At 37.0% G+C, this 16,050-nt stretch overlaps 2 long non-coding RNA genes across 10 annotated transcripts; both read left to right on the plus strand.

Moving 5' to 3' along the window:
• Positions 1-234: 234 nt before the first annotated feature.
• LOC110895643 lies at positions 235-3,120 on the plus strand. Its single transcript, XR_002567294.2, has 3 exons — positions 235-622; positions 2,337-2,392; positions 2,922-3,120. It is a non-coding gene; the product is annotated as an uncharacterized LOC110895643 (long non-coding RNA).
• Positions 3,121-5,431: 2,311 nt separating this feature from the next.
• LOC110895642 lies at positions 5,432-8,382 on the plus strand. Of its 9 annotated transcripts, none has more exons than XR_004875037.1 (3): positions 5,432-5,889; positions 6,259-7,896; positions 8,112-8,382. It is a non-coding gene; the product is annotated as an uncharacterized LOC110895642 (long non-coding RNA). The 9 variants fall into 9 exon arrangements; XR_004875036.1 differs by having other exon boundaries at positions 6,259-7,068; positions 7,277-8,382; XR_004875035.1 differs by having other exon boundaries at positions 5,433-5,889; positions 6,259-7,369; positions 7,774-8,382.
• The last annotated feature ends 7,668 nt before the right edge of the window (positions 8,383-16,050 follow it).

The following is a 16,050-nucleotide window of genomic DNA, read 5'->3' on the forward strand; positions in this document are numbered from 1 at the left end:
TTATGCGATTTTAGCGTAACCGACAAGCGAACGCGTCAATTACAAATCTCCGACTTAGTTTTTGAACGCTTTGACACTAACACTTTTGTTTACGAGAATTTTTCGAGAAACGGGCTTCGAAATGGTTATTGAACCGCCAAAACATGCTAATGGGCCCTGGGCCCAACCCACTTACTAAAACCCTACGTATATAAGAAACACTATGTATACATAAGAAACACTTCACCTATTGAAACTCTAGATAAAAAAAAAAAAAAAAAAAAACCGCACACCAGATCCCTCCATTTCTCCTCTGCGTATGCTTCTTCTTGGGGAAAACCCTAGACAAACACTACCTGTCTCCTCCTCAACTCCGATGACCGGAGTAAACTCCGGCGAACAGCTGACACACACACCCTCAACTACTCTTCTCTCATTTTTCTCATTGTAGTGAAACCCTAACACAAACAACCACTGCCACTCCATCTCCCTTCCCTCTCCCTCTCGTTCAAACACTGGCTGATCTACACATCTTTAGATGCTCATTAAGTCAATGGATCATCAGATTCTAACAAATAAAGCGTTTTAAGAAAGTATTAATTTGGTTCGAGTCGGCGGCGGTTGTGGCTTAAGAAGAATTCAGGTACCACCTTTTTCTGAATGTATCCAAACTTTGCCTAATTATATGCATATGATTTTAACTTTGCCTAATTATATGCATATGATTTTATTCCCTTGAAAAATATGATTTTATTCCTTTGAAAAATATTACAGACACTAAACACCTCTGCAAATGATTACAACCATGAACATCACTGAAAAAAATTACATAGGGGCTCTAAACTAGGGGCGGCAATTCTTGACACAACCCGTTAACCCGACCCGAACCCGACACCAAAAAAAAACAGGTTTGGTTCGACTAACACGACCCGTTTAAAAACGGGTCGGGTTCGGGTTCGGGTTGACCCGTATTAAAAACGGGTCGAGTTCGGGTTGACACGTATTAAAAACGGGTTGGGTTCGGGTTGAAACGTATAAAAACGGGTTGACCCATTAACCCGTTTAACTATTTAGAAAAAAAGATCTTTTATATTTTTGTTTTTGTTTTTTCGGTTTCTATTTTACATGGTTAGTTATAATACTGTTAATTTTGACACATTATATTATTTATTTATCACACTCATAATCATCATTAAACACGTTATCGATAACCCGCTTAAAACCGAACCCACTCGTTTATGAATCGTCAACTTATATCACTCATTATAGGTTAAACGGGTCGGGTTCGGGTTGACCATTATTAATACGGGTCGGGTTAGGGTTGAAATTTTTTACCCGAATAATAATATGGGTCGGGTTCGAGTTGAACATTTCAACGTGCCAACTCATAACCAGTCAACCTGCCAACCCATCAACCCGACACGATTGCCACCCTTATTCTAAACACATGCTTGTCAACTAATACAAAAATGGAAGTGATGAATTATGCTTAACAATGTGAATGTGAATAAATAGGGATGCAAGCGAGACGAGCTACTCGAGCTCGGCTAAAAAAAGCTCAAATGAGCTGAGCTTAGACGAGCTCAAGCCTAAAAACAAAGCTCGTTTAATAAACGAGCTTGAACCAGCTCGCTCGCGAGCCTAAAAAAGCCTATTGTGTATATAATTTGTATTAATATATTATATATATATATATATATTTATATATATATATATAAATAATAAGTATCACTATTTATAAAATTCTGCAACAATAACTAATTATATATAACGTTTTAATTATAATTAATATAAGTTATGTAAGTTATTTAATAAATAATAAACAAGTCGAGCTTGAACTTACACTACCTACATGCCGAGTTCCACCTTTCATAAGTTAAACGAGCTCAAGCTTGTGCCTAATCGAGCCCGGGTTCAACTCGACTCGTTTGCATCCCTAAATGTGATGGATTATGTTTCCTTATCTATAAGCTTTTGACTTTCATCTTTGAGATTTGTGTACAAATTTAGCTTGATTTGGGTTGCATACAAGCATCAAGCTTTAAGTTTCATGGTGCATATAAGCTTTTGACTTTCATCTTAAAGATTTGTGTTCAAGTGTTTTACGAAAAAGTTTTAAGTTTATTTTAGATTTTTATCATTTTTTTTTGTTATACAGTGCTTGTTTAGACTTGAACTTGTAATCTATATTTAGGGGGATAAATTAACTAATGATGTGAAAGGTGTTAATCTCGCCTAATCACACTCCATATTTGCTAGCAACCAAAATACAAAGTACTACATTGCCAAAGTTTATTACTCAAGGGGTATTGTGCTTGTTGCATCTTTCAATTGACGTGGCTGACCATTTTTTGTAGGTCAAATCTTGACGGGTATGGGTCAAAGTTGAGATTGGTTAGAAAGGGATCATCAGGTACGGGTGTTGGCTTAATCATGTTATCTTTTTTATTTAGTATTTGTGCAGTCATCTATCTTATGAATTCATTCACTAGTTTGATTGTAGATCAGTTGCACTTGCTATATTATCTTCAATTGGGAGGCATTCATAAGTGCTTTTACTAGAGCTATCTTATGTCACCGCTTTTTATCAACATTTTTTGGGTTTGGTCAACATATTAACGTTAACTTGACATATGTTGGTGATCTTAGCGCTGAGGTTGTTGATGCTATGTTATTTGCATGCTTTTCTGTTTATACTAGTTGTTCTTGAGTACACCTCCTCCCTCCCTTCCTCTCAAACACATACAAAACCTCAGACAACAATATAATTCTTTTTCTAGTGTAGGGTTTTATTTCAACTATTCTATTACCTTGCTTGGAGGTTTTACTAGATGTTTTTTTAGTTACACATCTTACAACACAACACTTTAAGAATGATTGTTGTTTATATTTTGTAATTAGGAAAAGTTTAATGGTAATGGAACTTTTTTCATGTTTTACAGGAGGGAGACTTGAAGGGCCAGGTCTTGAAGAATTGATTCAATAGACGTGCTTTGAATAAATTAGAACACATGTAGGATTATTCAGCAATTTTGTAAAATTCATAGCTTATGCTGTTGCTTAGTAGACGTTTGTAAAAGTTTGGAATGTTTGGATGATGATTATACTTTTAAATAAAGTGATGATATTATGATTTCTACATTATTAGCTTTAAAGTTGTTTTATATTGTAAATAACTTATAGTTTTAGTTGATTAATATTAATATAATAAATGTGTACTGACATTTAATTTGATTTAATTATTGTGGCAAAAAATGCCATTAAAAAGTTTGCAGTGACAAACAAAAAAATGCCACTAAAAGCTAAAAAGTTAGTAGTGACACGCCAAAAAAGTGCTACTAAAAGCCTAAAAACTTTGTGCGACATATAGAAAAACTGTCACTAAAAGGCTTTAGCGTCAACACTTCTAGTGGCACTTTTTTGTGTGCCGCCCATTCCTAAGTAGGTCTTTAATGGCGGTTTTTTGGTTTTTTGTGTCACTTTTTGTGTGTCACTAAATGACAATTTTTTTGTAGTGTGTCCTAATATGTTTTTTAGGACGCTATTTAATTTGTCTATAGAAATATTATGCGACCATAAAATTGGTTTTATAATCTTATTTGGTATATTAGGACCCTTTTCTTGGTACTAAATTAGCTATAATGTTACATCATAAGGGTCCTATCAATTAATTTCTAAGGACGCTTGTAAGTGTATCAAAAGATTAAAAGTACGTAAGCACATGTTAGAACATCGTAAAAGTGTCCTAATATGTTTTTATTAGGCCACTATTTTGGTTATTCAAAGACATATTACGCGACCATAAAATTGGTTTCATAATCTTATTTGAGATGTTAGGACGCTTTTTTAGTTCCGGGACTTATTACGACCCCTTTACATGAAACGCTTTTACCGTTGGTCCTATTAAATGAAAGGTCCTATAAAATAACATTTTAGGACGCTTTTGTGTGTACTAAAAACCCAGTTTTCTTGTAGCAACTTAAGAAGCTGGTTTTCATTACTTCCTTGTTCTCCACTATCTTTTATTTTTGACAACTTTACCATCCCCTGATATATATGAAGGTTATTAGAAAATACAAATTATTTATAGTTTTCATATTGTCTTGTAGAATAATTAAATTTCTAACTCACCATGATAGGTTTTCTATACTGCAAGGTAACCATTGGTCCATTGTATTTGCTAATATGCTAAAAAGATAACTATAGTTTGCAAAATGAAGTTGCTTTTGTTTTGCAATGTATTTTTAAATGCTTTTTGCCTAATATTTTTTATATTGCAATATCTTTTGGCATTTTGCGAAGAATGATGATTTAGTTTGTAATGTAAAACCAAGACGAATGGTAAAATGAAAGTTATAATATGTTGCAGGAATGACGGTTTGGCATTTTGCCAAGAATGATGATTTGGTTTTTTATATTGCAAGTATTTTTTTTTTTTTTTGGCATTTTTAATGCTTCAGATGCACACAAGCTTTCTTCTCAAGAGTTGAAGGTTATTTCATTATTTACGCTTTGTTATATAAATAATAACATGTACCAAATAAACATAGGATATTGATTAATTTTGTTGTGTAATATTTGAAGGATGAGATACTTGAAGCGGATGGTAAAATTTACAAAGCATGAATCTCACTCCTTGTCATTGACAAAGGAAAGAAGTTTGTTTTAAGTGGTTTTGCCGAAGAGATTGTGCAAGTAGCCCAAGGTATGATTTCATATAACCAAACTGTTTTATAATTTGTTTCAGTTAGAAGCAGATGTGCTATGGTAATATCAACTCAATGTTATTGTAAGTGATATCAACTGATTTTGTATGCGTGTTAATCGTTTTTTGATCCGTTTTCTTTTAAAATAGTTATATTGCGTCTCATCGGTCAAAGCATAACCCAAGGCGGTCTACTTATAAGTAGGGGTGCAAACAAGCCGAGTTGAGCTTGAATTAGACTAGGCTCAAGCTCGAGCTATTAAAGTTCGAACTCGAGCTCGGCTCGATTCGATCTTTGTTTCTAAAGCTTGAGCTCGGCTCATTTTATAGTTATTAGTTATTTAACATTAATTATGATTATCACTTTATATATAATTTAGTTATTATTCATAAGTTTATAAGTAGTAACTATCATTATTTATATATATATAATTAATATATTATATAAATAGTAGGCTCGTTTAGGCTCGCTAGTTGGTTAGAGCTCGATAAGCGAAGCATGGGCTTGTTAACTAAACAAACCTGTTTTTAGGCTTGGGCTTATAATGAATATTTATTTATTATATGTGAACTGATGATTAGATTTGAAATGATTACAAAGAGACTGATTAGTCTAAATTTATATATACTCTAATTTATAACATTTCTTGGCTATGCAGGTTGTACCTTTTGCTTCATTGATGTTTTAGGCTATGCATGTTGTACCTTACGCTTAATTTGTTTTTTTTTTTTGGTACTTTGTGCACATTACTTTTCTTTTACAGCTGATACACCACCCATCTCCTTTTATTTGCCGTACAGAACACCGGCGATGGAGAGAGAGAACCATGTTTGAGAGAGAGAGAGAGAGAGAGATAGAGCGTTGCGATAGTAGTCATAGAAAGAGGGAGCCAGTGATCGACGATTAATAAGGCGACGAAGGTGGTTCTGTTTCTAGCGATGGCGGTGACTTCAAGTAACGAAGACCCGACTAGGGTTCGAGCGACATTCCGGCTGCCCCTTTTTACACTGTAAGTTCGACGTTTTTGAAAGTTCAAGGACATTCTTCGGAATACATCTTCGTTCAGATCCTTAACTCCGCACATTCGTCTCCACACATTTGCATTAGGGCTTTTTTTCTATTGATAACCCTAACTACGTTCTTCTTTTACTATCATAATTTTCGTGATCTGCAGTTTCACTCTCCTCTTTCCATCCAATATCAAGTGAGTTGATTATATGTTAGATATTATTCTGATTTGGTTGTTAATTTTGCTAATACACTACAATCATACATGGATTATATGTATTTTAGTTGTCATCTTTGCTTACATTATTGGGGATCTTGCGAATTATAGACGATTTTAGGTCATGATCTCAAGTCTCAACATCATGCAAATTAACTCTCTAATTTCAGGGTTTTTTTGTTCGTGTTATGATTAGTACAATCTAGATTATGAAATTAGGGTACTCTCTAATTTCAGGGTTTTTTTTGTTAGTGTTATGATTAGTACAATCTAGATTATGAAATTAGGGTTTGGTTTATGTACTGCAGTTACTATATGCCATTAAAGTTAATTAATATGTAAAAAAAGCCATTTGCAGGTTCACCAGGAGTGGGGTTCATGCCGCATATCCTTGATGTTGCTGGAGAGGTTCAACCTTGACCCTTTAATGTTTCTTTGGTATAGTTTGTTTATTTTTTTTTTACTACTATATTTGTATGGTAATAATTGGTTCAGACCCAGACTCTAACACTCGGCCTCTCTCTGTATTTGATGAGTATCCTTGGTTTTAAAAAGTGAGAGGCGCACAAAAGCGACGAGGTCTAAAACCAAGGCACGAAGCGCAAAAGCGGTGGGCTTTTCGTACCCGAGGCGCAAAGTGATTATATAACTTTTTATATCTTTTTAATATATTTCATAAGTTTTTAGCATCCTTTATTCAAAATATAGCAATAAAAAAGGTTTATATATGATTTTACCTATAAGTACAAGCCAAAAAAACCTAATGTACAACAGTTTGATGCTTAAAAACAGCTTATGTACATGAGGCGCGCGCCTCAGGCCTGAAAACACCCCCAAAAATGCGCTTTTTGGGGCTTCTTGTAAAAAGCGTGCCTCAGGCTACCTGAGGCGCCCAGACTTGTGCCTTGATGCGCCTCGCGCCTAGGCGCGCCTCAGGCACGCTTTTTAAAACCCAGTGAGTGTCAAGAATAATACGCAGGTAACATATGCTTCCATATAATTGATCTTTTGTTTAAAGGTTATTGTAGTTGGTATGCGTTTTCTAGGTAGTTAAAGGTTCAAGGTGCAGCCAACAATATACTCAATATGGATGCAACTCGGAGTGTGGAAAGGATTGCCCCTGCTTAAACAATTCCCCTGCTGTGAAAAGCATTGTGGGTATGTATTATGAGTTTAAGAAGTGATGTCAGCATCGTTCTTTTAAGAGACATACATGCACGCCTGGTTGAACATGTCATATGTTACTAAAATCGATGATATAATACAAAGTAACCGGTGGATCAGGGCTGTTGCACGTACAACTTTGTTTTAAACGTATTATGTATCAGTTAATTTCGCTCCATGATTGATAAAAATTGTATATCAGGGCTACTGCACGCACAACTTTGTTTTAACTACAATTTCTCTTGCAAAATGTTTGACAAAGCCTAGCATTTACATTCCTATCAAGATACAAAAGGTACATATCGCAAACTTCTTATAGATTCACATATCTTGCTTTTATGTGTTACAATTGAACTACAAAAAAGATGTGCAGAACCAACCATATGCTTAAAAATGTGGATAATTAATTTATAAGAAACTACTATTTTCCTAAGCTTAATGAGATCTGGGTTGGTGGGTTACTATGGGACTTGATCTAAACACTAGCTTATAGAATACAATAACTTACCCGACTATGTTGCCTAAGCTCCAGTTGAAGGAGATGAAAGTTTTGATAATATAGACAATGTTTCTTATGGTACGATTAATGTTTGAGATCAAGTCTTTTTCAAATAAATATGAATTTGAGTGAGAATTGGAACGGTCTCGGTCTGGTGCTTACGAAAGCTTTGAAACAAAATTGTTTTGAGAATGGTTCAGGTACCTTGGCTGCTACTGTTGAAGAAACGTAGGCGATGTCTTATTTGCGGGTTAGAAACCGTTCTGGGGTACTGGCGCAATATGGGTCAAGTTGGGCAGTGCAACTTGCTGTGTATTGTTGTTGTATGCCTGTAAAATTTAGTTTAATATGTTTGTTTTCCTTTTTGCTTCCCTTGGTGTACTGTGGCGAGCCTTTGGCTTGTACTTTTTTTTTGGGTTAATAAAAAATGGTGTTTTGTTTTCCAAACACGATGGGTAATATATGTGGCCCCGACCGCAACGCGGCGGGTGCTATTTCTAGTTGATATTTAATAAAGAATTATTGTTTCATTTTGCAGGAAATATGCCAACCAAAAAGTAAAGGGTGCTTCTTCGATGGATTCACAAACTATTGATCACATCATAGATTCACAAACTGTTGATCACATGAAGAGTGTTGTGAATGCTATGGCGCCTATCATCATCCAACAACATATCCCTAATGCAAACCTATCTTTGGTTCTTAGTTCTTTTTTTGGTTCTTAGTAATATGAACCTGTTACATGCGTGAACCATCATTTGTTCCTTTATGATTACATATTTATTTGAAATATAATGATTCTTTCATTAGTTGATGTTATACAATAACTAGTAGGATGTTATTGTTGATGGTCTGTTTATAAAATTGGTTTTATAATCTTATTTGGGATATTAGGACCATTTTCTTGATATTAAAGTAGGTATAACGTTACATCATAAGGGTCCTATAAATTAATTTTTAAGGACGCTTGTATGTGTATCAAAAGATTAAAAGTAGATAATCAAATATTAGAACACTATAAAAGTGTCCTAATATGTCTTTTTAGGACGCTATTTAAGTTGTCTATAGATATAATATGCGACCATAAAATTGGTTTCATAATCTTATTTAGTATGTTAGGACCTTTTTCTTGGTACTAAATTAGCTATAATGTTACATTATAAGGGTCCTATCAATTAATTTCTAAGAACGCTTGTAAGTGTATCAAAAGATTAAAAGTATATAAGCACATGTTAGAACATCGTAAAAGTGTCCTAATATGTTTTTATTAGGACACTATTTTGGTTGTTCAAAGACATATTACGCGACCATAAAATTGGTTTCATAATCTTATTTGAGATGTTAGGACGCTTTTTTAGTTTCGAGACTTATCCTTTACATGAAACGCTTTTACCGTTGGTCCTATTAAATGAAAGGTCCTATAAAATAGCATTTTAGGACGCTTTTGTACGTACTAAAAACCCAGTTTTCTTGTAGTGTCGTGTTCCTCCTGACTCTTAGAGTAGATCAGAATGTCGTCGATGAAGACAATGACGAACTTGTCAAGATAGGGTTTGCACACCCTGTTCATAAGATCCATGAATACTGCAGGCGCGTTCGTTAACCCGAATGGCATGACAAGAAACTCGTAGTGGCCGTAGCGAGTTCTGAATGCAGTTTTAGAGACGTCCTCATCTCGGACTCTCAGCTGATGGTAACCTGACCTCAAGTCTATCTTGGAGTAATAACACGACCCTTGCAACTGGTCGAATAAGTCGTCAATGCGTGGAAGAGGATAACGGTTCTTCACCGTCACCTTGTTGAGTTCACGGTAGTCGATGCACATTCTGAACGTACCGTCTTTCTTCTTTACAAATAACACTGGAGCTCCCCAAGGCGAGGAGCTTGGACAAATAAAGCCCTTTTCCAAGAGCTCTTGTAGCTGCTTAGACAGTTCTTCCAGTTCGGTTGGAGCTAAACGATACGGTGCGCGGGCTATTGGTGCTTGATGTGTGTAAAATGCAACATATAAAACACATCAATTAAGGCATAAAACTAACCCTTTTTAAGTACTAATGTTGGAAAAAGAGTGTTTTTGTCTTCCTTTTGTATTTTCAGGATGAAATGAGCTCAAAATCACAAAAGAAGCAAAAAGACCACTAATTCTACCATAAATACAAGAAAAGGAACAAAAGTAAACTGCCCGGACCCTCAACGGCACCTCCCAAGACAAAGAGAAGAGAACAGAGCCTGAACACGCCCCGTGTCCAGTGAACACGGGGGCGTGCCCAGGAAGCAGCAGAAAAGACAAACCAGTAGAAGCTTCCATTGCTCACCACGGGGCCGTGCCCAGCGGACACGGGGGCGTGTTGAAAGTACAGCAGTCGCATTAATTGTAATTCGCAATTACAATTAATGAAGAGAGAGAATGTCAGACGGGCACGGGGCCGTGTCCAGCGGACACGGGGCCGTGTCCAGCGTTCTGTTCAGCCTATAAATAGAGGAGCTTGGCTTCATTCTCTCTCATCCCTTGGCACACCACCTCTCTCACACTTCATCCACCACCCACCACCACCATAACACCATCATCCACCACCATCATCCATTGTCCATCATAGAGTGTGTGAGTCGTCTCGGGATCCAAGATTGATCGTAAGAGTTCTTGACAATCAAGGCCATGTTTGCCTAAGTCTCTTACATCACTTGGTGAAGACAAGTGTTTAGTATAATACTTTTTATTTTTAATCTTTTGCACTTTTTATTTGGTTTTGTATTAATGACTTTAATAACTAGTTACTTATGTTGAAGGTGATCTTTCCTTATCGTTTGTCCGTGGTGTCTTGGCATTATTTTACTGTCTATATAAAATAAAAGATTTTCACCATTCATATCTCCACGGTCTATATGGAGGTATGTTGGCTACCTGGTCGGGGGTTAAGGGAACGGTTTGGTAAAGGTCTTGCCCTTGTTCAGCGTTTAGAGGTCCTGCTTGGGACCTGGGTCAAATTTAGTAGGATCTCCTTCAATGCCCATAGGTATTGGATGGCGGGGATCCAAACTCTTTGACCCCCTCATAAGCTAACTACTATTAATACTATAACCCGGCTACTTAGGACTGTATCCCTGCTGACTCAGACTACTTAGCCGAGGGTAACGTCACCGCCAAAAGCGGGGCCTACCATAATTTGCATTAATAACTTAATTCATTATCTTTCAATAATCCGACCCTTTAGGATTGTATCCTTGCTGACTCAAACTACTGGGTTGAGGGTAACGTCGCCTTCAAAAGAGGGGCCTACTACAATAACTAAGATAATCTCTTAAACAAGTGCAAAAGTGCGAAAATAATCAAAGGTTATACTAATACACGTGTCGGATCCAAGTGATTCATCTTGTCTATCTGTTTTTATTTTATTTTCTTTTTCAGCATTTAGTTAGTTTTTATTTTTCTTAGTTTAAAACATTTTTCTAACTTTTTGATTTGATTAGACGTTGAGGATAAACCGGTATTAAAAGCTCTTGTGTCCTTGGACGACCTCGGTATCTTACCAACACTATACTACGTCCACGATGGGTGCACTTGCCCATATGTGTGTTTAGTGTTAGTAAATATCGTGTTTTATAAATTTAAAACTTGGCTAAAAGTGTAAAAAGGGCTTAAATATATATCTAAAAATATAACACACTTCACGCACATCAAGTTTTTGGCGCCGCTGCCGGGGACACAAGGATTTTAAGAAAGCTTAAAATCGACGGCCTAATCAGTTTTTCAAAACCTTTTCAAAACGCGCGCATTTTTTTCTGCATTTTAGTTTAGTTTTGCATTTACAGTAGCTTGAACACGGGGCCGTGCTCGCTGAACACGCCCCCGTGCTGCATATTTTTAGAGTAGACACCCAGATACAGAGTCTGACCACGGGGCCGTGTTCACTCAACACGCCCCCGTGCTCAACGTGATCAGTTAATTTAATTAAAACGCCCAGATACAGTCCCTGAACACGGGGCCGTGTTCACCCAACACGGGGCCGTGTCCAGCTTCTGTTTCCGTCTTATTTTTGTTTTCTGGTCCCGAGACTCAGTTGTAGTCTGTTGAGTGATTCCTATGGATCAATACTCAAGAGGTTACAACTACACCTATGATGAGGATGATTATAGGGGTAATTATTGCACTAATTGTCGTAATGCACACTCGGTTCAATATAATAACTCATATCAACCATCCAATTCATACAACCATTATGAGGAGCCCAGGTACGAGCCATCAACTTCATACACATCCTATGAAGACCAAAGGTATGAACCTCCTTCCTCATACTCATATTTTGATGAACCAAGGTATGAGCCTTCATACTCATACTTTGAAGATTCAACATATGAGCCACCACCTTCATACACTTATTATGAGGAACCATGGCGTGAACAACCCACCTCATATGAGTACTATGAAGAACAAAGTTTCGACCCTTATCCATCATATACTTATAATGAAGAACAATGGTGTGAACCATCTACTTCATATGAGTACTATGAGGAACCAAGGATCGAACAACCGGATTCAAGCTTAGAGGATCCAAATTCTTTCAATCTCACCGAAGTGACCAATAGGATATTAGAACACATTAAAACTATCGAACGTTGCATGAAAGAATCTCGCGCAAGGGAAGAGGAATCCCGCGCGAGAGAAGAGTTAAAAAGTAATAATAACGTAGAGATAGTTGAAAATGTAAAAATGGAAGAACAAGAAAGTGAAAAACAGAGACATGAGTTAAACAACGAAAATGGTGAGTCCGATAATGTTAAAATTCAAGAAGAGTCTAATTTAGAGGAAATTATTCTCTTATCACCTACTTTCGAAAACCATTGTTTAATAACCCCTCATGCCAAGTTTTTAAAAGAGTTAAACACTAGTGCTAAAATCAAAGAAATAGTAAGTGTTAAGTTAACTAATGATCAAACCTCGCTAATAAAAGAAGATCCTTTTGAAATTAACATCACACCGGTTCCATGTTTCTTTCAAAATTCGTTTATTAGTAATGTCACTATTGATAAAGATCTTTGTGTTAACATAATGCCCAACTACATTTTTGAAAAGTTAAGTATTAGTGATTTTACTCCACTTCAAATACCCATTTTTCTATCCGACCGAAAAGTAATGAAATCAATCGGTGTAGTCGATGATATTTTGGTTCAAACAAATCAAATGGTAATCCCAACCGACTTCGTCATCTTAGATGATGCCCCCCTAGTCTTGGGAAAACCTTTTGTACAAACTCACAAAGCTTTGAAAAACCGGAAATTCAACACTCTAACTCTTCAATTAGGGGCATTCAAAAGGAGCATAGATCTAGAGCGCTCAATGAAATATCCTTTTGGCAACAATGACCCCCTAATTGAAGATGAAGCTGAACCACCTGATACAAACCACGAGGAAGACCACTTTGTCGACGAAGAGGTAGCCATAGAACAAACTTTTAAAGTTCTTGATCTAGATGAGCCACAAAATAAGGTGTCTCCTAAAGACCCACCCATCGAGCTCAAAGAACTCCCTAAGGGTTTGGAATATGCTTTTCTAGGCAAAGATGGTAGTTTACCTGTAATTATTTCGTCTAAATTAACTAGCTTAGAAAAAGAAAAATTAGTTAACCTACTTAAAAAACACAAAAATGCGATCGCTTGGAAGCTTGTAGATATTAAGGGAATAAGTCCTTCCATGTGCACGCACAAAATTTTAATGAATGATGACTACAAAACGGTGATTCAACCACAACGAAGAGTGAACCCCAATGTTCAAGAAGTGGTTAAAAATGAAGTCATCAAACTACTCGACGCCGGACTAATCTACCCTATCTCCGATAGCCCGTGGGTAAGTCCCGTCCAAGTAGTCCCAAAGAAAGGAGGTATGACGGTAATAACTAACGAGAAAAATGAATTAATACCCACAAGAACCGTCACAGGATGGAGAGTCTGTATAGACTATAGGAGATTAAATGAAGCAACAAGGAAAGACCACTTTCCTTTGCCCTTCATTGATCAAATGTTAGAAAGATTATCCGGTCATAAATTTTATTGTTTCTTAGATGGTTTTTCAGGTTACTTCCAAATACCGATAGCACCAGAAGACCAAGAGAAAACAACTTTCACATGCCCCTACGGAACTTTTGCATATCGACGCATGCCATTCGGTCTATGTAATGCGCCTGCAACATTCCAACGTTGTATGGTCGCCATTTTCCATGATATGATTGAAAAAACCATGGAAGTCTTCATGGATGACTTTTCCATCTTTGGAGACTCATATGATCAATGCCTCGATAATCTTGAACGAATGCTATCCCGATGTGAGGAAACTAACCTCGCCCTTAACTGGGAAAAATGCCATTTCATGGTAACAGAGGGAATAGTACTCGGACATAAAATCTCAAGCGAAGGAATGGAAGTTGATCGAGCAAAAATTGAGACTATATCTCGATTACCTCCTCCATCCTCCGTGCGAGCAATCAGAAGTTTCCTAGGGCATGCCGGATTCTATAGAAGGTTTATCAAAGACTTTTCGAAAATTTCAAGACCTCTAACAAAATTGCTTGAAAAAGATGCACCCTTCATCTTTGACAAGGAATGCAATCAAGCATTTCTAACCCTCAAGGAAATGCTAGTCAATGCACCTATCATGATAGCACCAGATTGGAAATTTCCTTTCGAAATCATGTGCGATGCAAGCGACTTTGCTGTTGGAGCAGTATTGGGACAAAGAAAAGAAAAACATTTCCACCCAATTTATTATGCTAGTAAAACTCTAAATGATGCACAAGAAAATTATACAACTACAGAAAAAGAGTTACTAGCGGTGGTGTTTGCTTTTGATAAATTTCGTTCTTATCTTGTTCTTTCTAAAACAATAGTTTATACAGACCATGCAGCCATCAGGTACCTCTTCAAGAAGCAAGACGCAAAACCCCGTTTGATAAGGTGGATTCTACTCCTCCAAGAATTCGACATTGAAATCAAGGACAAGAGAGGAGCAGAAAACACTGCTGCAGATCACCTCTCACGCTTAGAAGACCCAGCTTTGGAGACAACCAGGGACGAGCAAATCAACGAAAAATTTCCCACGGAGTCCCTGGAAATGATGGAAAGCAGACAAGAACCATGGTATGCCGACTACGCTAATTTCTTAGCCAGCGGTATAGTCACAAAAGGATGGCCACATCATCAAAGGAAAAAATTCTTTGCTGATGTAAAGCATTACTTTTGGGAAGACCCCTATCTTTTCAAAATGTGTGCCGATCAACTCATCCGAAGGTGTGTCCATGGTAATGAAGCACGAAGAATACTCCGTCATTGTCATGAAAGTCCATACGGAGGACATCATGGTGCCGCAAGTACCGCAAGAAAGGTATTTGATTCGGGATTTTACTGGCCAACCATTTACAAGGATGCACAAAACCTTGTAAAGACATGTGATGCCTGCCAAAGATCGGGTAATATTTCTTCCAAAAACGAAATGCCTCAAAATGGCATTCTCGTTTGTGAAATCTTTGATGTGTGGGGACTCGATTTCATGGGACCTTTCCCACCTTCAAAAGGAAACAAATATATACTTGTGGCGGTCGATTACTTGTCTAAATGGGCAGAGGCCGAAGCTCTTCCAACAAATGATGGAAGAGTAGTGGTAAAATTCCTAAAAAAATTGTTCTCTCGTTTCGGCACACCAAAGGCATTAATAAGTGATAGAGGTACCCATTTTTGCAATCATCAACTCGAAAAAATATTAACAAGATATGGGGTCTATCACCGGGTCTCAACAGCATATCATCCTCAAACAAATGGGCAAGCCGAAGTGACTAATCGAGGTTTAAAACGAATACTTGAGAAAACCGTAGGGATAAATAAAAAAGAATGGGCTGACAAACTAGATGACGCTTTATGGGCTTTTCGAACCGCTTATAAAACCACTATAGGCACAACCCCATATAAACTAGTCTATGGAAAAAGTTGTCACTTGCCAGTAGAAATCGCTCACAAGGCCTACTGGGCAATAAAAAACGTAAACTTAGACTTAGAAGTTGCCGGTAAGAATCGATTTTGTCAAATAAACGAATTAGAAGAACTTAGGAATTATGCATATTCTAACTCCGAAATTTATAAAGAAAGAATGAAAAATTTGCATGATAAATATATTAAATCTAATGAATTTCGGATTGGAGACCAAGTTCTACTGTTCAATTCGCGACTTCGATTGTTTCCTGGTAAGTTAAAATCTAGGTGGTCGGGACCTTTTTCAGTCACCCATGTTTTTCCACACGGTGCAGCAGAAATTAAAACTCGAAATGGGACACCATTTAAAGTCAATGGCCAACGGCTGAAACTCTACAGAGGATCCATTGAGGATGAGGAAGAGGAAATCGCACTTCAAACGGTCAACGAATAAACTCATACCCGACATATTACAGGTAAGTATACATTCGAAACCGGTAAAATCGTCTAACCACTATTCGGAG

The sequence above is a fragment of the Helianthus annuus genome, chromosome 12, assembly GCF_002127325.2.
Source record: "Helianthus annuus cultivar XRQ/B chromosome 12, HanXRQr2.0-SUNRISE, whole genome shotgun sequence".
Taxonomy (NCBI): domain Eukaryota; kingdom Viridiplantae; phylum Streptophyta; class Magnoliopsida; order Asterales; family Asteraceae; genus Helianthus; species Helianthus annuus.